A 24,815-nucleotide genomic window follows, 5' to 3' on the forward strand; every position below is an offset into this window, starting at 1 on the left:
CAGTAAACGACTGGTAATATGAGATCTAGTGATTTGCAGAAGGAAGATGAAAATCCAGTGGTATCGTCAGTTGATTAGAAGAAAATGTGAATCCACTCTTGGCCGCCTGCCTTGCTCCATCCACATCAAATGAGCATCTCCTGTAGTTTCCTGTCGCACCTCTCAGTGAAAAGAAGCAATTATGGGCTTCCCTGGTGGCGCAGTGGTTGAGAGTCCGCCTGCCGATGCAGGGGACACGGGTTCGTGCCCCGGTCCGGGAGGATCTCACATACCGTGGAGCGGCTGGGCCCATGAGCCGTGGCCGCTGAGCATGCACGTCCGGAGACAGGAGAGGCCACAACAGTGAGAGGCTCGCGTACCGCAAAAAAAAAAAAAAAAGCAATTACCTCTTCAAATGAGTACTAACCTCAAATGTGCTATACAAATCCCTATACTATTTATGTTCTCTTTACTTATTGCAAGATATATATAGATACATGTACTATTTTGAAATATTAATCATAAATCAATGGCATTTTCCCTATTTATTATTCTTTTTATAACAAAGGATGCTTTCTTCCCAAGAGTCCTGTTTTTCTTAATCAGGTAAAATTTCTTAGAGTTTAATTTCCTTGTGTTCTTGGACATTGAGGCATTATTTGTACCATCTTGTTTGGTGAGCTTATTAGTTTTCATGTTATGACTTCACTATTAACTTATTTTTATTACAGTAAATACATTTTGCATCTATTATATCCAAATGAAGTTAACGAATTTCAAAATGATTTAAACCATCATTATTCTCCAACAATATTCATGTTGCTTGGCTGTTCTAATTGTTTATTTAAAACTCGACTTCTCATGAGAGTAACTACTCTTTAATAAAACTTCAATAAAATTCTGAAGAAGAATTTCAGTGGATAAGATCTAAGGAAAAATAAATATACATAAATGAAATATCTTTGCCATTTAATCGATGTACGCTACAACATTTCTCTGAATTGTAACTAGCTTTCATTTTCAAACTTTGGAAGAATGAGTCATTTGTAGGAGGAAGTTGATGCTAAAGAACTATGTTTGGCAACTTGAAGAACATTTTTAGCACTCGGATTTCCCTATTTATAGTACAGCATCAGGCAGAGTAAAATGTTTGGCATTTCTATAAGGGATGCAAAGTCTTTAACATTCTCTGTTGTGATCTAACAATTCATTTCAGAGTAAGATGAATGAGTCTTGTTTGGAAAATGTTTTCTACAAATATTGGCAAGGAAACTGTGACTGCATTTCTGTGGATTTTAAAAATGCAGACTCCCCTAAATTAAATGATGATAAATTGCACAATATTACTTCTTTCTTCTGCATTGCTATAGTTCTATGTGAAGTGCCTTTTATTACTCTGAACTGTCACGCTCCTCTACCCCATTCCTTGCTTTTTAGATTCTGTTAATCCATGTTGAAGTCACAGACCATGATTCTAGGTCCCTCCAAATGTCAAATTCTTTTTAACCTAAGCTTCCTCTCATCTACAGTGTTTTTCTCATAATTAAAACTCCAGATTACTTCATTAACATATACCCTTTTGTTTTACATTAGAGCACCTGAGAACAGTAATTTGTAGGATTTTGCCCTTAACTGGCTACATAGAAGAAGAGAGATAGTCATACTCCCCCACCCGCACACATGCACACACCCACACACAGTTGAACTAATGAAAAAAACAGAGCAAACTAAATGTAATGTGGGATCCTGGATGGGGTCCTGAAACAGACAAAAAAAGGACATTAGATAAAAACTAAAGAACTCTGAATTAAATATGGACTTTAGTTAATAATAATGTACCAACATTGGTTCATTAATTATAACAAATGTACCATGTTAATGTAAAAAGTTAATAATAGACTAGAAAAAAATACAGTAACTGTATTCATACCTAATGTAGTAAAGGGCTAGAGTTGACTCCAGCCTGTTTTGTCATAAGAGGAAATGGAGTAGGAAGTGATAACTAGTTCTCCCATTGCCAAGGTCTTCTGACACAGCCACCTGCAGCAGAGATGGGCAGAATCCGAGGCCAATCCCATCCAGCCACAGTGACTGTGGGGCTTGAGCGCACTGTGCTGCTGTCTTCCTTGTACCCATCTCTGGAGACATGAGAGGGTGCAAGCTCAAATGTCCTGGGCTCAATTCCCAGTCATTGGGTATTGGGGGCTTTGCTTGACATGTTAACCTCTCTGGACCTCATTTTCCATTTCTATGAAATCAGAGGGGGTCACACCAGATTTTTCTCTCCCCAAAACTGTGGCTTAGAAAAATTCTGACTCTCTGAATATGTGCTAGAGGTCTCTTTGTGAATGGAATTCATTGACGACGAAATTTTGGTACTAAAGCAATTTGTATGCATTACATAGTTTATAGCATAGGATTACTATTTATCATTTTCTAGCATTTTTGTACTCTACATCCCCCCCAAAAAAATAGTCCTTAAAAATAATACTGTTGCCATGTGAGACCCACTTATACATTCAGAAGATAAGACCACAGTTTTTTGAAATGCCCACATTGAATCTGAACTCAAAATCATATTAAATATTAAATTATACCTTAATTTGTGATACATTTTTATTTTCATATAAGGTACATTTTCAAACAAAAATTTTAGTTTAATGTGCTTCAGTGCAATTTACTTTGAATTTATTATCTAATATAATTTATAGTGTTATGTGGTGCTTTAATTTAGGGCAATAAAATTTTGAATACCTAATTATGCTTAAGGCCTTGAAGACATTTAAGACCCTGCCAAGTGTTCATATTATGCTTGTTGAGTTAATCATCAGGAAGATACTCATCTGATAATTATTTCTTAATTCCTTTTGAGCCAGTCATTGTCCATTATAAGAAATTATTATTTTCTAGCTATAGGTTTTCAGTGTCGTGTTTTGATTAGAGGCATATAAAAAGGAAAGCTTACTTAGGTCTGCCTTAAAAGTTAAATCCAATAATAATCACTTGACCAGTGGAAGCACTCTGGGGAGGGTTTGAATAGTGGTTCTTAACTTTGACTAATTCAGTAAAGTCAATCCAGGGGCTTTTAAAAGTCCCTATGTGCAGAATGTACCCCAAACTAATTAAACTATTCTCTAGAGGTATTTTTTTTTAATTTCCCAGGTATTTCCACTATGCAGCCAAAGCTAAGAACCACTAGCCTTAAGGGAGTGGGAAATGCCTCCCGTGAATGGTCTTTCTATAGCAGAATTCTCCCACTCTTTGAAATTGGGTGACTTGAGTAGCGATGGATCATTTAAAGAGTGTATACTTTCAAAGAGAAAGAAGCTTGCCAATATTAAGGGGAAAAAAAATCATGTCCCTTGCCCTAGATCTCCACCTCACAAATACCAGGAGAGTTTGTCCTGATTTTGAAAGGCTTTAGGAAAAAATCCCCTGCATGCCTCAGTGCTACAGTGTTTGCTTTAGCTTTTGTTTTATTTGGCATTTCAGGTCATATACAGGATCTGTGAGAGCTAACATTTATTGAGCACCTCTGCTAAGTATCAAGCCCTGTAAATATGGCTCTGTCTCACAGCCAAGAAAGACAGAAATTATTCCCTTCAAAATAAAAATAAAGAGTCAGAGTTCTGTTTTGTTCGAAAAATCTTATCTCAGTGTAATTGCATATTTAATCATTTATTCATTCATTGATTGAACATTTATCAAATATATGTGCTCTTCCAAAAATAAGTTTAAAAATGCCTGAAGAGTACAAAGGGATCTGTATCTGTTATCTTTTGCTTCATAACAAATTTAGTGACTTAATATGACCACTTATTTAGCTTTTGATTCTGCAATTGGCAATTTAGGCTGGACTCAGCTGAGCAAGTCCTCTGGTCTCAACTAGCCACCCACATACAGCAGTGTTCACTGTGGTTTGGCTTTGCTGATCTTGGCTGGGTCCGCACATATCTGGGGGCTTCAGCTGGGACAACCTAGCTGATGGAACACTCGTCCAAATGGTTTCTCACGCTTCAGCAGGGCTAGCCTAGTCTTGTTCACATCGTGGAGTTATGGTTACCTATAGAATGAGTGAAAGTATGCAAGGTCCCTTCGGCCTAATCTCAGAACTGGCACCCCATCATCTCTGCCACATTTCTTGGCCAAAGCAAGTCACAAGTCCAGTCTAGATTCAAGGGGTAGGGAAATAGCTTTCATCTCTTAATGGATGGTACTGAAATGTCACATTACAAAGGATGAGGATAAAGGAAGGAGTAACTATGATTACTTTCGCAGTCAACCACAGATGGGAAACTCTAATTCTGTCTTGGGAAACTAGAAAGGTTTCTGAGAGGTAGTTACATTTGAGCAGGTTTCAAAGGTGAAAAATAAATTTAAAATGTATTTCAGGTGAAAGCAATAGTATGAACAAAACTATCGCATTGCAAGTTCCTTAGAGAAAAACAAAATGGAGATTGTAAGTTTCCTAAATGTAGGAAATATGTCTAGCCCAGCCCAGAACAGGTCGGAGGCACTTACCATTTGCATTAAAAAGAGTCAGCACAGTGGAGCAACTAAGAGTGTGGGCCCATAAGACAGAGGTCATACCTGATAGCTTTACCTCTTACTAGTTTAGTGACCTTGGACAAGTTACTAACCTTTCTGTACCTCTCTTTAGTACAATGATGAGAATATGCCTTTTGTATCAGTTAGCTTTGGCTGCATAACAAAGCACCCCACAGTTTAACAGCTTAAAACAACAGCCATTTACTTAGCTCCTGATTCTGTGGGTTTGTACTTTGGGCTGGCTCAATTCTTCTGGTTTCAGTTGGGCTCATGTATATGTCTACAGTCAGCTTGCAGTCAGTTAAGTATCTCTGCTTCTGGCAATTGGCTGACTATTGGGGGACAATGAGGACACCTGGATCACATGTCTCTTATCCAGCAGGCTAGTCTGGACTTATTCACAGGACCAGCAGGGTCCCAAAAGTGAGAGCAGAAACATGCAAAGCTATGGTCTTGGTTCAGGTCTGACACTGTTGCTTGCACTGCATTCCATGGGACAAAGTGAGTCCAAAACCAGCCAAGATTTAAGGGTATAGAAATAGACAACATTTCTTGCTGGAAGGACCTACAAAGTCACAGTGCAAGGAGTGAGGATACAGGGAGGGGAAGCCTTGTGACCATTGATACAATCTCCTTCACCTACCTGTAGCTCACAACAATCCTATGAAGAATAAGTGAAATGTAACTTGATCTTTCTAGGTGAGGCTCCAAGTTAAAAAGTATCTGGCAAAGAGTGGATGTTCAATAAGTGAAACCTATTAACTTTTTCTTACATATATTAAAACTCAGATTTTCAGCCAAATTCTTTAGTTGCCTACTTTTAAAGAGTATCAGATGAACCTCCAAATGGTGTTCAAGAAGTTTAAATGTTAGGCATTTTTTCTCTGCTACAGAAAGATAATATAAGTAGAGGAAAGCGATTGCCTATGATGGTATGTGTATCTAGGCACAGAATTTAGGTGTCGTCACCTGATGAAGCTGAGAAAGCCTGGCAGCGGCAGCCAGACATCCTCACAGCCATTCATGAGAAAGACATACTTAATCTATGTGAAGGGTCAACTCAAGAAAAGAACCAGAGACAGTAAAGTGTAATATTTCAACTCCAAAAACACTAAAGGCATTTTTAATAGGTCAGAACCCATTTTTAAACCTATGCAAAGAAAGAAGAACCTTAATAAATCTTTATTGATTTCTTTCACTGTTGCCTTGTAACTATTTTCACAAAACCAGCCAAGCCCCATATAATTCCAGACGGATCCATAATTTGCTCTTGGATCCCACACATTGGATCCAACGGAGATTTATTTATCTGGCAGCTAGAATATCTCTAATCATTGATGTGAACTGAGTCAAAAAAAATCTATCTTGGGGACTTCCCTGGTGGTCCAGTGGGTAAGGCTCCGCACTCCTGATGCAGGGGGCCCGGGTTCGATCCCTGGTCAGAGAACTAGATCTCACATGCATGCCGCAACTAAAACCCAGTGCAGCCAAAATTTAAAAAAAAAAAAAAAAAAATCTATCTTCTTTGAAATAAATAGGGCATCAAAAGTTATTCAGGAATGCGCAGTATAGAAATATGGCAAATGTTCATTGAGGATGGTGTCTGCTTTTTATAACTGTGGGACTTGAAGTTCCTTAAAGATATGTCATGCGGGTTTCCCTGGTGGCGCAGTGGTTGAGAGTCCGCCTGCCAATGCAGGGGACACGGGTTCATGCCCCGGTCATCCCACATGCCACAGAACAGCTGGGGCCCGTATGGGCCTGTGCGTCCGGAGCCTGTGCTCTGCAACGGGAGAGGCCACAACAGTGAGAGGCCCGCGTACCAAAAAAAAAAAGATATGTCATGTGATCACTGGGCCCTATGTTCTGACTCCAGCCTGTATCACCCAGCGCCCCAACTCCAGGAGCCCCAAGGCCCTCAAAAGGCCATCCACCTGCTTACACTTAGCTTTCAAGCACTGAGTTTCAATTATACTGCAGTTCCTTTTATGATTTTAGAAAGTCCTGATGGTGGAGTGATTGAGACCTGTGACTCCCACCCTCATTTCTCTCACTTTCTCTCTGAGTAATGGGGAGTCAGGGGCGGCAGTGGGCATGGGTACCTACTGAAACTCTCTAAGCCTCAGTTCCTATTCCATTAATCCTGATCATACAAAGACACTTACGCTTACAAGGCAGTTCTGTCACATTCGTAGTCCCAAATACTGAATCCCAGATATTTAGGTTAAATAGATTATCAGAAAGAAAAAGCAATATAAGTTCAAATGTTCAAAGCAGCCCAATCCAGACAGGTTTGCTGATGGCCTTGCTTGTGCTTTTAAATCCCAGCGGTCCCGTGTGTACTCACCACCCTGTCTCCCACTAAAACACAAGAGTACGGTCACTCTTTCCATAAAGAGTAAACAGTTCATTTTGAACACACAGTGTTTCTTTTTAAAGTCCTGTTTTATGGGCCACATAATAAAGTACCTAACCTGGTACCTAGCGTATGGCCATAAGTATTCGTGGACTTGATGTGTCTGTCTCTGCGTGCCTGAGAATGATTTCTGCTTTATGAAATTCACATTGGCAAGGAAAGTGATTTTTGTTGATGCTGCTAGACCATCTGGGGCTTGCCATTCTAAATTTGATGGCTTTATTTATACATAATATCTTTAAGGGGAATCCATATTTTTGACATCTGTTTGCCAAACTAGTAGTTGTATAAAGGTTTCTGAATCCAAGATGAGACAAATTTACCCTTGCAAACCTTGCAAATATCTTAAATTACTGCAATTATTTTTTTATAAATAAAAATTAAATGCAAATATGTTGAACTCGATCTCAAAGATCCCTGGACAGTCTAAGGTTTTTAATATTGTTACTGTAAAGGATTTACAGTATATTAAACATTTTAGATTAAGCACATGTCTTGAGAGCTGTTGGAAACCCTATTCCAATGAACACCATCCAGAAATTTAGTAAGCATAATCTATTTCATCCTTCCGATTTTAGAAGATGATTAGTAAAACCTAAATATTCTATTTCATACATCTATATACATCTAAATTTTAAGACTATAGAACTTGTTCCTTTCGTCTTTTAAAAGAATGGCAACCAATACCCAACTTGGAGGGTGTGGAATAATAATTTGCCCTTGTTCCCACCCTGCTCTGTCATTCCCCAACCATCAAGTTGAGGGTCAGTCACCATTTCTCATTATTTTTGTGCTGTGGTTTTCTTAAGGTAAAGAAAAAACAAAAGATAGAATGGGCAGATCATATCTTCAAAGAAAAATGAGAAACATCACATTTCTTTGAGAAGGAGAAAAAATTTCCCCATGGTTAACCTGGCCTGCCTCAGTGTTTGCATTACCTCCCAGGCCCTGTGCAAATGGGCCGTCTTTTAAATCTGACCTCATACTTCACAACTAACTATGGAAACAAAAACAAACAAAAACCAATACAAACCAGAGTCACCAGATTCAGCAAGATTACTCAAGCATGACTGGAGGAGAGATTGCCATGTACTACCAGATGACAGACTGCAGTGTTTACTAACTATGAGTTCAGGGGTGATTTCATAATAGGGTTTCCATACGGTCTAGAAGGTATGGCAGACATTAGTCAAACCTATGGCACAAATACGTGGACATAGGAAAAAGAGGTGTTCTGAAAGAGAAACACATATAGCAATGAGCAATAGCCTTGTGCATGAGAAGGCCTCCCTGGCATCTGATGGGGCGTAGAACTTAACTAAGGGAGGGGCTGGGGCAGTTGAAGGGGTTCCAGGTAAGGAGCAAGTGAGTGGGATGGAGACAGAGAGTAGAATGAGAAGAGGGAGGGAAGGAGGCCAAAGCCTGGATTTGCAGGAAGTGGCAGCCTACTCTATATGATTTTATTTTCTTTATCCTTTGATCAGTGGGAAACCATTAAAGGATTTTAAGCAGAGGACTTGGTATGATCAGATTTTCTTTTTGGAAAGATTCCCTCTGGCTGGGGTTTGAAGAAGAAATTGGAAGGCGGCAGGGTGAAGGCAGTAGACAAGACAAAAGATGCTGGTAACTTGACTAGGGGGTTGACCTTGGTGATGCAGAGACAAGGACTCATTGAAGAGATGGATTTGAAAGTCATCTCAGAGATGAGACCAAGAGGGCTTGGTGTGTTGGATTGGATATGCGGAGAAACGGAGGGGGTGGTCAAGGGGAGGACCCTGGGATGCGAGCTTGCGCGGAGAGCTGAAGGTAGCACCGTTCACGGAGACAGGGCGTCCTGGAGGACGACCGGTGTGCAGGGAAGATGGAGAGTCCAGTCCAGCGTGCACACATGCTGAGACCGAGGGCCTGGAGACAGCCGGGTGCTGGGGCAGGGGGGAGGTCCCATGGCAACTGGATATGGAATCTAGGGCTCAGAATAGAGGCTTTGTCTGGAGATACAAATAAGGAATCAAGGCAGCACGAAGGGAATTGGACTTATGGGTGTGGATAAGATGCCAGGAAGAAAATATGAGGCAAAATATGGAAAAAAGCCTAAGACTGAACCTCAAAGAACAAGGATCATGTATTTCACAACCAGGGAGAGGAGGGAAGCTCTGGGAGTGTCTTCTCAAATGTGTAGTTACCACCAGACTTTGTCATTCTCGTTTCCTGCCGTTCGATACACTGGCATTTTAATGGACACATTGATGACAGTCATTATGGGTAGTTACACAAGCTGCACGTACAAAATTTGTAATGATTTTTTTTAACACAGTCACATACAGAAACCTATGCACAAACCTCACAATCTTGTGAATGTTGAGTTAACTGACAGGGGTCGACAAAACCCTTGACTGTTATTTGATTCATTAAGTGATAGAAGTAAAAGAAAAATAAATGAAAGCCTGGTGGTGACATCTGGAGACTCAATCAGCTCAGGTCCACATTTTTGGCAAGAAGGCTTCATAGTTCGTGCTTCATCTTACATCACACACCCAGTGTCCGGTGGTGCCTCTTTACACTGAGTTGATTCATCGTTGTGTTCACGTGTGATCATCCTGACTCACCCACTACAGTTTTCCATCAGCCCCAACCCTATAGTTGAACAGCCTTGTATCAGTGCTGGGAAATAATCATTAGTTCTGAGTTGGCTTTGCATCTGTTTATGACCTACTGTATGGTATTATGTAGGCTCCTGTAAATTTCTGTGAAAGTCTATTTGAAATTGAATTATATTTTAAAGAATTTCGAATTGATCATTATTTAAAATAGTATTTTTGGAAAATCTTCATATTATTTCATAATGCCGCTCTTTTATGAATACAAATTTATATATATTAGATTTGGTTAAAGCAAGATCCACCATCTCTTAGAACTTTATCCTGTCATTGGACCGCCTGCATTTGAAGCAGCTGATTCAGATGTTGATAACGATTACAATTTATTGTTTGAATTTAACATAACTCTAATTAGCTAACAGAGAGAAATAGACACTAGAAGTACATTTGAATACTTTAGGTACACTGACTTTTTAAAAGATGCAGATTCTTCTTTATATTTTTGAATAAAGTAAGTTGTTAAAATAGCAAGGAAAGGGCTTCCCTGGTGGTGCAGTGGTTGGGAGTCCGCCTGCCGATGCAGGGGAAACAGGTTCGTGCCCCCGTCCGGGAAGATCCCACATGCCGCGGAGCGGCTGGGCCCGTGAGCCATGGCCGCTGAGCCTGCGCCTCCGGAGCCTGTGCTCCGCTATGGGAGAGGCCACAACAGTGAGAGGCCCGCGTACAGCACACACACACAAAAAAAAAATAGCAAGGAAAGCAGCAGAAGGAACTAATATTTATTTATTGGGTGACATTTCTGAGCAAGGGCACCAAACTGTGCATGTTTCACAAGATACAAATGTAGCTGATCTTGTTAATGATATCAAATATACTTTTCTATACTGAATGGAAAACTGAAATGCTGAAGATGCTGAACAGAGCTGACATACAAACACAGGCGCATGTTTGGAAGGCTGGCAGAGTGCAGTATTAATATGGCTTAAAGTGCCAGCCTAGACCAAACAGAAGCGCCTCGAAATAGAGGTAGGGTCCAACTGACGATTCCACGTGTCAGGAGGATTTGTCCTGAAGACATTACAGCTGATTTCCTAGCCAGTCCTTTTAGTATCACGTGGTAATAATGGAAGGGTAAGATTACTACCGACAAAATATCCCAGGCTGTAAGAAACCCACTAACATCAAGTGGATGCATTTTGCAGTGTAACTCCCAGCCCAAGCCAGACATGTATGGAAATGAACAATAGCAAGAGACCCAAAAACGTTTCCATGGTAGACTGAGAACCCTACGCTAAATAAACATGGTGTTACCCCCAATAAGGTGATCTCAAGAAACCTCCACAGACCATTAGAAGTGCAGTTTCAGACATTAATGTCTAGCTGCTTTCTGCCCGGAATTGAAAGGAACAGCAAAGACTTCAAAAAAGAGAAGCTCTCTCTGGCAGAAACTGAGAGCCAGCGAAGGCACAGGGTACAAATCACCTTCTGTGTGAAAGTGGCTGGCACTGTGGGTCCAATTAAAATCCCAATGCATGCATATTGTGTGGGGGACTATAAGTTAAAATTGCAACTGTACATTCATTTATTATCTGTTCGGTAGTTTCAACCTTAAGGAGTACAGGACTATTTTTGGAACTACTCTTGATAAAACCGCAAAGGCATGTGTTCATTCACTCCATCGATACTTAGCGCACACCACCGTTGTAGGTGCTGGAGTTAACAGCTGCCCGGACAAAGGGCCTGTGCTCATGGAGGTTATGTTCTAGAGAGCCTCCTCCGACTATGAACCCAAAGGCCAATCCATAAGATGCTTTCAGATGGGATAACAGGAAAGGAAGAGGGGGCAATGGGATAAGGCTGAGTTGGGGGTGCACGAGAGGGCTACAGAAAGGTTGGTCAGAGGAGGCTTCTCTGAGAACATGCTGTTTGAACAGGATGAAAAAAAGGAAGGGGAACCAGCTGTGTGATGACCTGAAAAATGATCGTTCCTGTAGGTAAACAGCTAGTACAAAAGGGTGAGGACAGGGCTTCCCTGGTGGCGCAGTGGTTGAGAGTCCGCCTGCCGATGCAGGGGACACGGGTTCATGCCCCGGTCTGGGAGGATCCCACATGACGCGGAGCGGTTGGGTCCGTGAGCCATGGCCACTGAGCCTGCGCGTCCGGAGCCTGTGCTCCGCAACGGGAGAGGCCACAACGGTGAGAGGCCCGCATACCGCAAAAACAAAACAAACAAACAAACAAAAAAACAAAACAAAACAAAAAAAGGGTGAGGACAAACTCAATATGTCCAAGAGCTACAAAGAAATAGCCTGTGGGTTTGGAAGGTCATGGCCAAGGACACTAAGGAAGCAGCTGAGGCTGAAGGGGTTGAGCCTGCCTCGCCCATGGTAGTCCTTCAGTTAATTGTCAAACTGACCTGAACAGTGTATCGTGTCCATTGAAGCAATGAAGTTCAAGAGAAAAGTTCCAGTAGCCTAAAGCATAAAGAAAGGTATTGTCATAATGATGTATTGATTTCTAGTACATTCTTTACCTCTAAGAATTATGGATCATTTTGTAAGTGGAGACATAATGAGTGTTTACATCAGCTTTGACATGCAACCTAAAAACAGTATGTGAGAACTAGTGACATTAGACGAGGAGATTTTTTGTATTTCTTGTTGAAATGTTTACTTTGAAAATACTTTAATCATACTAAGTGAAGTAAGTTAGACATAGAAAGACAAATATATGATATAACTTACATGTGGAATCTTAAACAAATGATACAAATGGATTTATTTACAAAACAGAAACAGACTCACAGACTTTGAAAACAAACTTATGGTTACCAAAGTGGAAACCTGGAGGGGAGGGATAAATTAGGAGTTTGGGATTAACAAATACACACTACTATATATAAAATAGGTAACCAACAAGGATCTACTGTATAGTACAGGGAACTCTACTCAATATTCTGTAATAACCTATATGGGAAAAGAATCTGAAAAAGAATGGATATATATGTGTATGTATAACTGAATCACTTTGCTGTACACCCAAAACTAATACAACATTGTAAATCAACTATACTCTAATATAAAATAAAAAAAGAAAGAAAAGAAAATACTTTAAAATAATGCTATTTTAACTTATCTAGTGAATTATATTTAGCCATACAACTTTTAGATTAGTATTTGGAGGGGTGCAGAGATAAATATGTAGACCTAATCTAGCAGACAGTCAAAGAACATGGCTCAATGTCCATAGCTTCTGAGTGTGTGTCTTTATGTTGCAAGGTTAGATACTACCTTCTGGACTAGACTATACATGCTCTGTTTGGGTCTGCACTCTGAGGTTATACCTGTGCTGCAAAAAACTTGGTTTGCATGGTGCCCAGTGTGGACTTGTATTGGAAGAAGAACAGTGAGCTGTATCTGTCTTATATTGTCATATCCTGACTATGCTATGTTCCAATAATGTAAGAAATAAAATGAAGTAGCATTTGTCAGTTAAAAGCTTAGAAATATGAATGAATAGTCTAGCTAAATGATTCTCAGCCCAAACTATACATTCAAATGCTCTGGGGACACATTTACAACTGTAAATGTCCAGACCTAATCCCTGCCAATTTCTGGGGTTAGGCCTGTGCATTGGTATATTGTAAAAAGTTTACCAAGTGATTCTATCCTGTATAGCCAGGATTGAAAATTCTAATATAATTCAGAGGAATTTAATAATTCTCTGTAGCCTTTAGGATAAAGTTGGTTTGATTTTAATCACCTTAGTCTTTGCATCTCATATATCATCTGAATACTTCTTTCATTATTTCCTTAGAGTAGAGATCAGAACTTATGATCCCAAAGATTAGTTTAGTGGGAAGGTCTTCCTTTCCTTCCTTCTTTCTTCCTTCTTTCATCCTTTGCTTTTTAAAAGTGTATCTGGACATTGAGAGCTTTTAAAATCTATAAAGGAAGAGTATATGGCAGTTAAATTTAAAGCTTCATATATACAATATTTAGAAATTAAGATCTGTTTTTAAGAAATACTGAGATTGTTATAATAAAGACACTTACATAAGACTCTTCAAAATGTGTGAAATCAAAAACTTGTAATTGGGGTTGGTGTAGAGAGAGGGAAGAAACAGCTAGACTAAGGTAATTGCTATAATTGAAGGATAATTACAGCGTTCAGCTTCCAGCCAGAGAAAAGGAAGTATGATTTTTGTATGTATAGTTTAGTCACTATAAAAAAAAAATCAAACTAACTTATCAGGATAAATAAAACCACCTTCCAAGCACTAAAATCTCTGAGTTTATCACAAAAAGCTTTATGCACTACACAATAGAACAAGGTCCTTAATAGTTCTACCAAAAAATACAGAAAAATAAATCATGACAGTTCCTTATGTTAATATTTTATAATAGCTACTTTTTATGACATTAATTAGTCAGTGGGTTCAGCTGCTATCCAGTCTGCCCCCCCAGCTCATGACAATAGAATAGTGTCGGCTACAATATGGAGGCTATTTGTACTCCAGTTAACATTGGCAAGAGGGTATCCTTCAGTTCATCGAAAAGCCATATCCAATAATAAATTAGGGGAAATGGCATCAGATTACAACTCGGTTAATGACGTGAAAGATTGGAATTTGATTTTTCAGCCTCTCCCTACCCTGTCTGATCGTACAATGGTAGTACTATGACACAGTCTGGGAGAACGTTATCAATACTAGTTTGGGGACTATGCTGAAATCCTACCCCTTGGTGACTTAGATGGATCCTGGCTACAGAATCAGAGACTTGTGGTAGATTAGTGAATGTTGCAGGACATCTAAGATTGTTCTTAATCATGTTCTTAGTAAGATGAAACACAGTGGCTGCTGGTGGACCAGTTGTCCCTAAAATTTGCTTGTTCCTGATATATTATAATATGACAGTGCATTAGGAAGTAAAATAAAGTAGGATTTCAAAGGGTTTGGAGAAAGGCTTAAAAAAAAGTAATGTAAAAAAGACTGACTCTTTCTCTTAAATTTAAAATATAATAATGTATTGTTTTATAATTAGTGTTGAGAAATCACATAACCATTAGAAATAATTGCTTACAAAAAAAACTGGAATGAAGCCACTTGGCTTAGATGATCTAATCCAATAAATTAAAAGAATAATACTGATTTATGTAGCAATATATAATAGCAATAACTAAATTCAGCAATAACTGAACAGCAATAACTAGGTGTCAGTGACTACTCTGATTTTGCTAAATGAGTTTTTTTGTCCTGGAAACACACCTTCCTGTTCCATTTTGTAAGTATATTTTTCTTGAAGTTTTCCTGTAATAGAGGCATGAGAAATAATTCAACAGTGACCTTCTCAGGATCAAATTCCACTGTGCTACTTTCATAGTGTGCATCTACAGAGCTGCTGTGATGGCTATGCAGTGCCTACCCCACGCCTCTAGGGGTATCACTCATATGCTCTAGTTTATGCTCTTAGCACAGCCAGAGCCTCTCAAAGCCTCAGTGGCAGAGAGGAGTGAACTCAAATTTTTGATTCCATGTGCAAAATTTCTTTGAGTTCTCATATGCCTTTTTTTAAGTTCTTACTAGATTTACATTATACTCCATAAATACCTGTGTTTCTTTTATTAACAAGTGAAAGTTAAAATTGAGTAACTTGGGGCTTCCCTGGTGGCGCAGTGGTTGAGAGTCTGCCTGCCAGTGCAGGGGACACGGGTTCGAGCCCTGGTCCGGGAAGATCCCACATGCCGCGGAGTGGCTGGGCCCGTGAGCCACAACTCCTGAGCCTGCGCGTCTGGAGCCTGTGCTCCGCAACAAGAGAGGCCGCGATAGTGAGAGGCCCGCGCACCACGATGAAGAGTGGCCCCCGCTTGCCGCAACTAGAGAAAGCCCTCGCACAGAAACGAAGACCCAACACAGCCAAAAATAAATTAATTAATTAATTAATTAATTTTTAAAAAAACTGAGTAACTTGGATAGTCAGGTAGAGGTGGCTGGCACATTTTCCTGAATTTACCACAGCATGCCTCTAAGGTGTGCCTTCCCCAATACACCACTTCACCATAGGCCATTCTCCTGTCTCAATTTCATGCCTTTGAAATGTTCCTTCCCCAAAAGGGGTGAAAACATAGGATAGAGAAGTGCTGAGTCAGGGGGTGTCAAAGCCATATCCTGATATTAGCTCTCATTTTCTTGCTCTCTACTTTCCAAAAAAAAAAAGGAAATTGGGGCAGAGTGGCTACCTTGACAGCCTGACCTGATGTTACAAAATACTTTGAACTCAGCAGGGGGGAAAGACCCTCTTTTAAATATCAGTGTTATAAATGCATATTCTAGGTCTCTCCAAAACGTTCTTAATACTGTGGCATAGAATGTAAATTCCAAATGTGACCCTTCCACTTGGAAACCACTGTGACATTCAAAATAACAAACTCTTCAAATTATAAAGACCATAAACACAGCCTTCACCCATGTCTTCATTTCATTCATGATTTACAAACAGAAAAAAATGGGAAATCTTGAGGGAGAAGATGTGATTTTTCATTAGCTATGAAGATTTTCAAAACTGCATTAGTCTCAGTTCATTAGGTCTTATAATCGCATTAGCTACGTGGCATTGTAAGGGAAGAAATGCCCTGCAGAGACCTCCCAGTGGATTTCCTAGGAGTTTCACTACCCCTGCCCCCTGGGACTCAACATAGGATTAGATTTTTCCTTTCATAGGATGAACCAATGGAAATGATACAGCTTGTAGGGACCACGTTTACACAGACGTTTCCTCTCACACTTTCCTAATTCCTGCTACAGTGATTCCCCTGGCCAAATGATGTCAGTTCTGAGTAATTCTGATCCCCCAAAGACTTTAAGATGAGTAACTTCCACCTCACTGGGATTCCTGTAGGACTTGTAACAAATTCAGAGCCTGGGGTTTTCAGCGAGCTACTTAATGTTAGGATCACTTAGGACACGTGTTAAAAATACAGATTCTTGGGCTCCACTGCAGCTGTATTATATCAGAATATCTGAGGGTCAGGCCTTGGCATCAGCAGTGTAACAAGTGCCCAGCGGGTGGTGAGCAGGACTGAGGGGGTTTGGTGGGGGGGGCATCTCTGCAATGGCTGATGCTCTCACGTGGCCTGGGAAGGAAGCCAGATGAAACCAATGGGGCTGAGATGGAGGGGCCTGGAGGCCGTGCCCTTTGATACCAGTCGAGGCTAGTTATTCGGTAGGGCCACAGTCAAAACACTCATCCACTGAAGTTGAGAAAATATTCTGCTCACAAATGAGATACTCTTCTATCCTGCCGTGTCTCTACTCAAGACCCTACAGTTTATTCCATATTGCCTTTATTTTTTTATTATTTTTTAACATCTTTATTGGAGTATAATTGCTTTACAATGTTGTGTTAGTTTCTTCTGTATAACGAAGTGAATCAGATATATGTATACATATATCCCCATAACCCCTCCCTCTTGCGTCTCCCTCCCACCCTCCCTATACTACCCCTCTAGGTGGTCACAAAGTACGGAGCTGATCTCCCTGTGCGATGCAGCTGCTTCCCACTAGCTATCTATTTTACACTTGGTAGTGTGTATATTTCCATGCCACTCTCTCACTGCGTCCCAGCTTACCCTTCCCCCTCCCCATGTCCTCAAGTCCATTCTCTACGTCTGTGTCTTTATTCCTATCCTGCCCCTAGGTTCATCAGAACCATTTTTTTTTTAGATTCCATATACATGTGTTAGCATACAGTATTTGTTTTTCTCTTTCTGACTTACTTCACTCTGTATGACAGACTCTAGGTCCATCCGCCTCAGTACAAATAACTCAATTTTGTTTCTTTTTATGGCTAAGTAATATTCCGCCTTTATTTTTTGAAACAACTTTTTTAAATTTAAATATAGTTGATTTACAGTATTGTGTTTCAAGTGTACAGCAAAGGGATTCAGTTATATATATATTTTTTCAGATTATTTTCCGCTTCTCTCTGCTATACAGTAAATCTTTGCTGCTTATCTATTTTATGTATAGTGGTGTGTATCTATTAATCCCAAACAGCTAATTTATCCCTCCCTCCAACTCCTGCTCTCCCCTTTGGTAACCGTAAGATTGTTTTCTATGTCGGTGAGTCTGTTTCTGTTCTGTATATAGATTCATTTGCATTATTTTTTAGATTCTGCATATAAGAGATATTATATAATATTTGTCTTTGTCTGACTTACTTCACTTGGTATGATATTCTCTGGGTCCATCCATGTTGCTGCAGATGGCAATATTTCATTCTTTTTTATGACTAAGTAATATTTCATTGTGTGTGTGTATATATAATATATATACATGTATAGACACCACATCTTCTTAAATACTCCGTATTGCCTTCTGTATCTAGTTCGAAGTGGTTTTGGCTGTCCATGATATTAATGGCCATTGTAATGAACACAGACCTCTTACAAAGGATGTGACAGGTTCTGATGGTTGAGTTTCATGTTTAGTCATGTCACACCTTGTAAGAACAGAATCTCCACAGGGGTTGCCATTCTGTTATACCCATCTCCCCATCTCTGTCAACAGAGTGTTGTCTTCCCTAAAGTGGGCAAAGGAGAAGAAGAAAATAAATGTGCTGAAGTACGTAGACATGTACATACACATGTCATTCTTAAACTCCCAAAGTACCCCATGGAGTAAAGCCAGCTGTAAACAAAATGGTAAAGCAGAAAAAAATTACCAGAAAAGTCCTCCGAGTCTGTTCCCCTTGCCTCCCTCCACGTACACTGTGTCTGCACGCTGGCCTCAGCCCTCTCACCTTCTCCTTCCCTCCCTTGTCCTCACTAGGTGAATTGCTCTGTTCTGTCATTTATGCCTTAATGGGATTTTAAATGCTTGTGCCACTTCTTGCATGAATGTTTTTTTAAGCTTTGCTTTCACTGTAAAGTGAAAGCAGTTTTCTTCCATTAGGGGGTGGGGGACGGGGAGGGGTACTCTCTACAGGTACCCTCCCAGGTCCTTGAAATCTGATCCATCCTCAGCAGTTGGCTGACCCTGACTGTGATGGGTGGGTGCGTGGGTCGCTGGTGGTGGTCCTGTCCACCCCGTACTCATGCAAAGGCTGCCTTTGGAATCCACCAGACACAATGAGGACAGTTCTCAGCTTGAAACAACATCAGTCCAAGGGCACTGCAGCTGCATCAATGCCACGGCGCCTCTGCTGTCAAGCTGAACGGAATCACGCTACAATTATTGTGGGTAGATGTTGTTTCTCATGCAATATGGTGGAAATGGAAGGACTTCCGGCTTTTTTTTCCCCTGACTTCCCGTGCTTGGAATTCAACAATAAATTGTTTTTCATCTGTGATCAAAATATATCTCTGTATTAGGAACTTAATTCTAAAGATTTTTCACCTCTTGCCAGTTGAATTTTGCAACTAAATCTCAACAGACTAGTGTCATCTCATATTTAAGGTGTGATTAGAAGATGAGACAGTCTTTGGCACAGAGTAGGTATTTAGCAATTATTTGTTCAGTGGATTACTGAGTGTCAAAGAGTAAAATACAGTTTGTGCCTTAGTGTCAAAGAGTAAGAAACATTGGAGGTATTAGTCAAGAAACGAATGAAGCCACCCCCAAAGAGCTGAGCATCTTTCATAATAAAGACAGAGAAAGTCTCCAGAATGTTCTGTCACATTTGGAATCTCCTCAGGCTTGTCAAGTATTGAGATTGGAAATTAGATGGATCCCTTTCAGACTTGCTGTCTTTGTAAGATTTTCCTAAGTTAGGGCATATGCCTTTAAACAGCCTCAGAAGCTTCCAGCAGCCGCATCTTCTCTCTAAGTCACCTCTGCACACCCATCTGCGTACTTTGGTTTGATCTTCACACTTTGTTGAAAGGCTTTTATAAATATGAATCGTAAATGTGTAAATATATCAACTACACGCGAATGAGAAAATTAAGAGACTCATCGTCTGCTCTGCAGCCATTGTGCCTGGTGTCACTGCCAGATGTGCTGTTGATGTTCTGGGGGTGTCAGGATTGACCTCCGGCGCTGGACCCTGACCGTAAAGACCGCCCATGGTGTCCCCTCCTGACATCTGTGTGACTGGTGTGGCCTTATCAGGTTTTCCCATGAATTATTAAGACTGTGTTTCCTGGGGAGTTGAAACTATTGATCACACTGAGAATTTCCAGTTCTTGCTGGGTCAATACTTCCCTTTGTGTGGAAAGTTCTGGATTTGGGTCGTAAAACTTAGGAATCACTGGCTACTTTTATAATAGAATCTCAGAGCTGGAAAGAAACTTTATAAATGACCTCACTTTTCAGAAGGATAAACTGAGGCACAGGAGGTGTGGGCTCATTCCAGGCCACAGAGCAATGTAGTGGAGAGGGATGGAGCAGAAGCTGGGTCTGTGCCTCCACACATCAGTGACTTGTCTCATTAGACTCTGTAAAGGGCAGCCTTTTATTTGTGTGCTTCTATGGGAATCAAGAAGGCTCCAAGGACACAGGAGCTCTGACCTCATCTCATCTAACTTTAAGGAAGATGAAGGCCAAGTTTCAGCCCCAGGGATCTGGCTCAGTGACCCTTCAACCCTAGTTGAAGGAAGATGAACATCTACGCTAGTATTATTCATACATGGCCCTCAGACCAGCAGCCTAGACCTCCCCTGAGGGCCGAATAGAGATGTAGGATTCACAAGAACATAGAGAACAGACTGGTGGTTACCAAGGGGAAGGGGGTTGAGGGAGGGATGGAGTGGGAGGTTGGGATTAGCAGATGCAAACTATTATATATAGGCTGGATAAACAACAAGGTTCTACTGTATAGCACAGAGAACTATATTCAATATCCTATGGTAAACCAGAATGGAAAAGAATATGAAAAAAATGCAAATACATGTATAACTGAATCACTTTGCTGTACAGCAGAAATGTACACAACATTGTAAATGAACTATACTTTAGTTAAAAAAAAAATTAAAACTGAAAAAAAAGAAAGAAACGCAGGATTCAGAATCTGCTGCTGAACAAGATCCCCAGGTGATCTGGAGAGGAAGGAAGGTGCTATTCTAGAACAGCCTTCTCCAGTTTCGGCATGCATCACAGTCACCTGGAGGGCTTGTTAAAACAGAGATTGCCAGACCTCACCCCAGACTTTCTGAGAAGGCCCTGAATTCTGCATTTTAAACAAGTTCCCAGATGATGGTGAGGCTTCTGCTCCAGAACCACCTTTGGAGGAGCTCTGCCCTACAAGGTCCATGGCCCTGTCGCTTCCTCTATAAGGAGCTTGGGAGTCACACTCCCTGAGTCATCTGCTCCCCCCACCCTCCTGGCAGAAAGCCTTGAGGGTGAGCCCGGAGTACCTACATTTTCAAACACAAATTCTGACTCATTGTAATCAAGCTGTCACTCTGTCTCCCTAAGTAGTTTCTGGGAACACCGGCAAGTAACTCGCAGGGATGGTTTTTGAAGATTTTGCTTTCTAGAGGTCAATGAAAAGCACTTTGTCGGCCAGTTTTATAATGTAAAGAATTCTTAATGTTTTTTTAAATGTAGGAAAGATGAGAATTAAAGATTGCCTTGATGTGTTGAGCACTGGGTAATGTCACGCTACCTTCTTGCTAGTGCCTGGGTAGAATATTAACTCTTACCTCAGAGTCCTTACATCCGGGTACATCAGAAGGTGTGGCTGATCTAACTCACAATGAAACCAGTACTACGAACTGGGATTCCTCTGGGATGTGGCTTCAATTGCTCTCTAACTCTGAAATTCCACTTCTTCCATCCTGAAGGTTTCCTTTTCCCAGAATAAGCATCCTTTGATGTACAATCTCCATGAGGTAGCATTGTTAGGTGAGGGCTTGGTAGAAGCTAATTGGGATGTGACAGATACTGGAGCACTTGTAATTAGTGTCCAACCACAGTTCAAGTGTTAAAATGAATCTGATCTTTTAAATATCATGGTCCGTGAGTGGAGGATTTGAGAGGCATTTATGTCACATGGTAAACTTCTGAACCTCTCATCAAAGACACTGAAGGGTTTTGGGTGTTTTTTTGTTTTGTTTTTCTTTGGTTAAGTCTTTTACTACTACTTTTTTAACAAGTGTCTGAATCACCCGTGCGTCAGAAACCAAATAAAAACAGGCAAAGAAGTGCTTAACAGAGTCCTGACCTCACATAGAGAACAGACTTGTGGTTGCCAAGGGGGAGGGGGCTGGGGGAGGGGTGGGTTGGGAGTTTGGGGTTAGCAGATACAAACTATTATATATAGAATGGAAAAACAACAAGGTCCTACTATAGAGCACAGGGAACTATGTTCAGTATCCGGTGATAAACCACAATGGAAAAGAATAGGAAAAAGAATGTATATATATGTATAACTGAATCACTTTGCTGTACAGTAGAAATTAACACAACACTGTAAATCAACTATACTTCAAGAAAATAAATTTTTAAAATGAAAATAAATAAAAGTCCCACCTCAGTAAACTGGCCTGTGTGTAAACAGCACATCCCCACCGGACTCCAGCGAAGAAGATGGTGCCAGGGCTGCAAAGTGCACTAGTTCCCTTGGAAGGGAGACCCATGATGACATGGCTGGGAGTGAACAGTGGGCGAATCGGAGGAGAGGGAGCGTTCTTCTCTCTGGTGCCGGAAACAAGTCACGACCGCGTGAAGTTGAGCCTGCCAGAAAGATGGCGTGGCTCCCATGTCCTCACCTGCCTGCTCTTGTCCAAGGTGGGCGGACACCTGGGGGTTATGAACATGGTGGGGATGGCCGTGTTTTTTTTTTTTTTATTTCAAGCCTACGAGTCGAAACTGATATACACTGGGCCCCTTCAGGACCCTGAGGGGAACGTGGGGAGAGGCCGGTCGATCATGTGTAGGATGGAGGCAGCACCATGGAGATTTCCCCACCAGCTAGTCAAGCAGGCAAGCCAGCTTCTGGAACCCATCACATCCCCAAGAAATTTCAGCCTTGTTTGAGAAGACTGAGAAAAAGAATTTCTTCTGATTCTTAACCGTCTCTGAAGGCCAAGTCAGTATCCACCTCCTCTTGGATCTTTGGAATTATTTACTCATTATTAATTCATTCAACTTATGTATTAAGTGCCTACTGTGTGCCACACACTAGGACTACAGCTGCGAACAAGATACATCTCTCCACAGCCTCCCTCTTGGAGCTTGGACCGGTGGAAGAGACACACAAAGGGCTTCATCACTCTACTCTTGAGTGATGCTATGAAGGGAAAAGCTTGTAAAAAAAAAAAAAAAAGGGGCCTAAACTAAACTGGGGAGGGGGAAACAGCGTCAGAAAAGCTGCTCCAAGGAAGCGACATTTAAGCTGAAACCTGAGGGATGGTTAGGCTTCCATCGGATGAAAATGTGCGAAGACGGCCAAGAATAGTTAAGGCTCCCCTTTCCTTTGAGAAATGTAAGACCCAGGACTGTGAGGGAGGGAAGAGAGAGGTGTGTACCAGATTCCTAGGAGAGGAGGGAGGCGTGACGTGTCATCGCTGAGAAGGGGCCAGAGGGACACCAAGCTTGGGGATACATTGAGATCGCCAGTGTGGAGACCTGGTAAGGGTGGTGAGGATTCACGTACAGAGAAGCAAGTAATTCCAGTGCTGGGACCTTTTTCAAGAGACCTCAGGCTGCTTTGGTGACAGTACAAAAGAGGCAGGTGGCTGTGTTTGTTCCAGAGCTAAGGTTTTGCCTTAAGACATACTTGGCTTAATTTTTAATTGTTTGCCTGATGTGCTCTTCTCTTTTATTCTCCTTCTCTCCCTTACCTAATACATTATTCATTAAACTTGCATTTTGAGAGTCAGCTTGCGAATCCTCCCTTTGCAGTAACATGTATTCAGTAAAAATGTCTTGACTGTCTCCTGTTTGCCAGCTCATGGAGATGCTGAGAATGTGGTGGGATACAAGATGGGTATATCCCTGCCCTCAAGGAACTTTTCATTCAGATCAGATGAGCAAACATGCAAGGCAGGAAGAACTAGAGCCTAAAGTTCAAACTGCACACTTTGTGAAACAGCCCATTAAGACTTGCTTATGCAAATTGAAGACCCTATACCTGGATTCCTCCGCCATGTCTGTCAGAATCATTTTCTCTCTCTCTCTCTCTCTCTCTCTCTCTGTCTCCCTCTCTCTCCCCGACCCCTCTCCTGTTCTCTCATGAGATTTACCATTAAAAATAAAAAAAATGAGCCTTGGGAATTGGTTTTCAAGTCAGGATAGGAGGAACAACCTTAGAAAGCATTCCTTACCCACCAAAGTCACTCGCCTTTTGGCTTTTCTGAAGGCAAAAACCAAAACGGCAGCAGAGCTTTGATAAGCAATAAACTATATTACTTCTGTAATGTAAGTTTAATGTATTTTTGAAGACAAGTGACAGCCACACACACACACTCCCAAAGGCTCAGATTTCCCATTTCCCATGGGGATCAACAGGTTTAATATGCACAAGAAGAAATCAGGTTACGCTTACAGAGGGCCTGAAGGATTTATAACCCGCTCTTGGGATGAACGCCTTGCTCTTTCCACAGCAGCAGCAAGCCTTGATGGCAGCAGGGCCAGTTTGGTGTTGTCAAGGTTCCCCAGGTTCCTTTCTCTCGCGCTTCAAGCTGCTGCAGGAAGAAACGTTAAGATACTGCTCCATAGTGATGTAAATAAAATGATTCGGGAAACCGTAAAGAAAATCTTACCTTGGAGTCCTTTACCACCTTCTGCTCTTTGGGTGTGTTTCCCCCCGACTCAGGGAAAGAGAGAAACAGGGATATCTTTGTAACAACTGGTATGGCAGAGACCCTTGGGCCTTAGCAGGGCCCTGGTGGACAGACATGGCTCCGTGTTTACAGCAGACCCTCTTGACCCTCACACAGAGTTCAGTGCACAAAGCTTACCTATAGCAGAGCCCCTTTGGTCGGAAGAGAAATTGACCCGAAATTGACCCGAATTTGAATACTTGAGCTTAAAACTCTTTCAGGAGACCGGAGACGTCAGTGGAGAGGTTCATGCTTCCATAGCCTGTGCGTCTGCCCACGTGCCTCACAGGACAGAAGCCCAGCAAAGAATTTAGATGTTTGGTTAAAATCTGTTGCTCGTAAAGTGTCATTTTACCGCATGGTTCCCACACCTGGTGATGACCCGGGAAGGAGGCGTTCCCATGGCGATGGGTCCTTGACCTCCTCATTTCGGCCACTGGTGAGGAGTCATGTGGAGGTGGTTTCCAACATGCTTAATTATGAGTCAACTAGGACAGCTATAAAATGGT

General features: G+C 41.2%; 1 protein-coding gene and 1 long non-coding RNA gene across 9 annotated transcripts in view; one reads left to right on the plus strand and one right to left on the minus strand.

Annotated features, from left to right (window-relative positions):
• PAG1 (phosphoprotein membrane anchor with glycosphingolipid microdomains 1) overlaps positions 1–24,815 on the plus strand; it is a 143,728-nt gene that overhangs the window by 87,870 nt on the left and 31,043 nt on the right. The window contains exon 1 of one of the 8 annotated variants that reach the window (XM_027089774.1): positions 18,011–19,636. The exons of the other annotated variants lie outside the window; for them this stretch is intronic. The gene's annotated coding sequence lies outside the window, so the exon portion shown is untranslated. Of the gene's footprint in view, positions 1–18,010; positions 19,637–24,815 lie in introns of those variants that run through there. 8 annotated transcript variants of the gene reach the window in all.
• On the minus strand, positions 336–13,693 carry LOC113611152 (uncharacterized). Its single transcript, XR_003429368.1, has 3 exons — positions 13,303–13,693; positions 11,957–12,014; positions 336–2,019 (listed from the first exon to the last, which is right to left on the minus strand). It is a non-coding gene; the product is annotated as an uncharacterized LOC113611152 (long non-coding RNA).

Source organism: Aethalodelphis obliquidens, unplaced genomic scaffold, assembly GCF_003676395.1.
Source record: "Aethalodelphis obliquidens isolate GAN/ISIS:26980383/991018 unplaced genomic scaffold, ASM367639v1 scaffold68, whole genome shotgun sequence".
Classification (NCBI taxonomy): domain Eukaryota; kingdom Metazoa; phylum Chordata; class Mammalia; order Artiodactyla; family Delphinidae; genus Aethalodelphis; species Aethalodelphis obliquidens.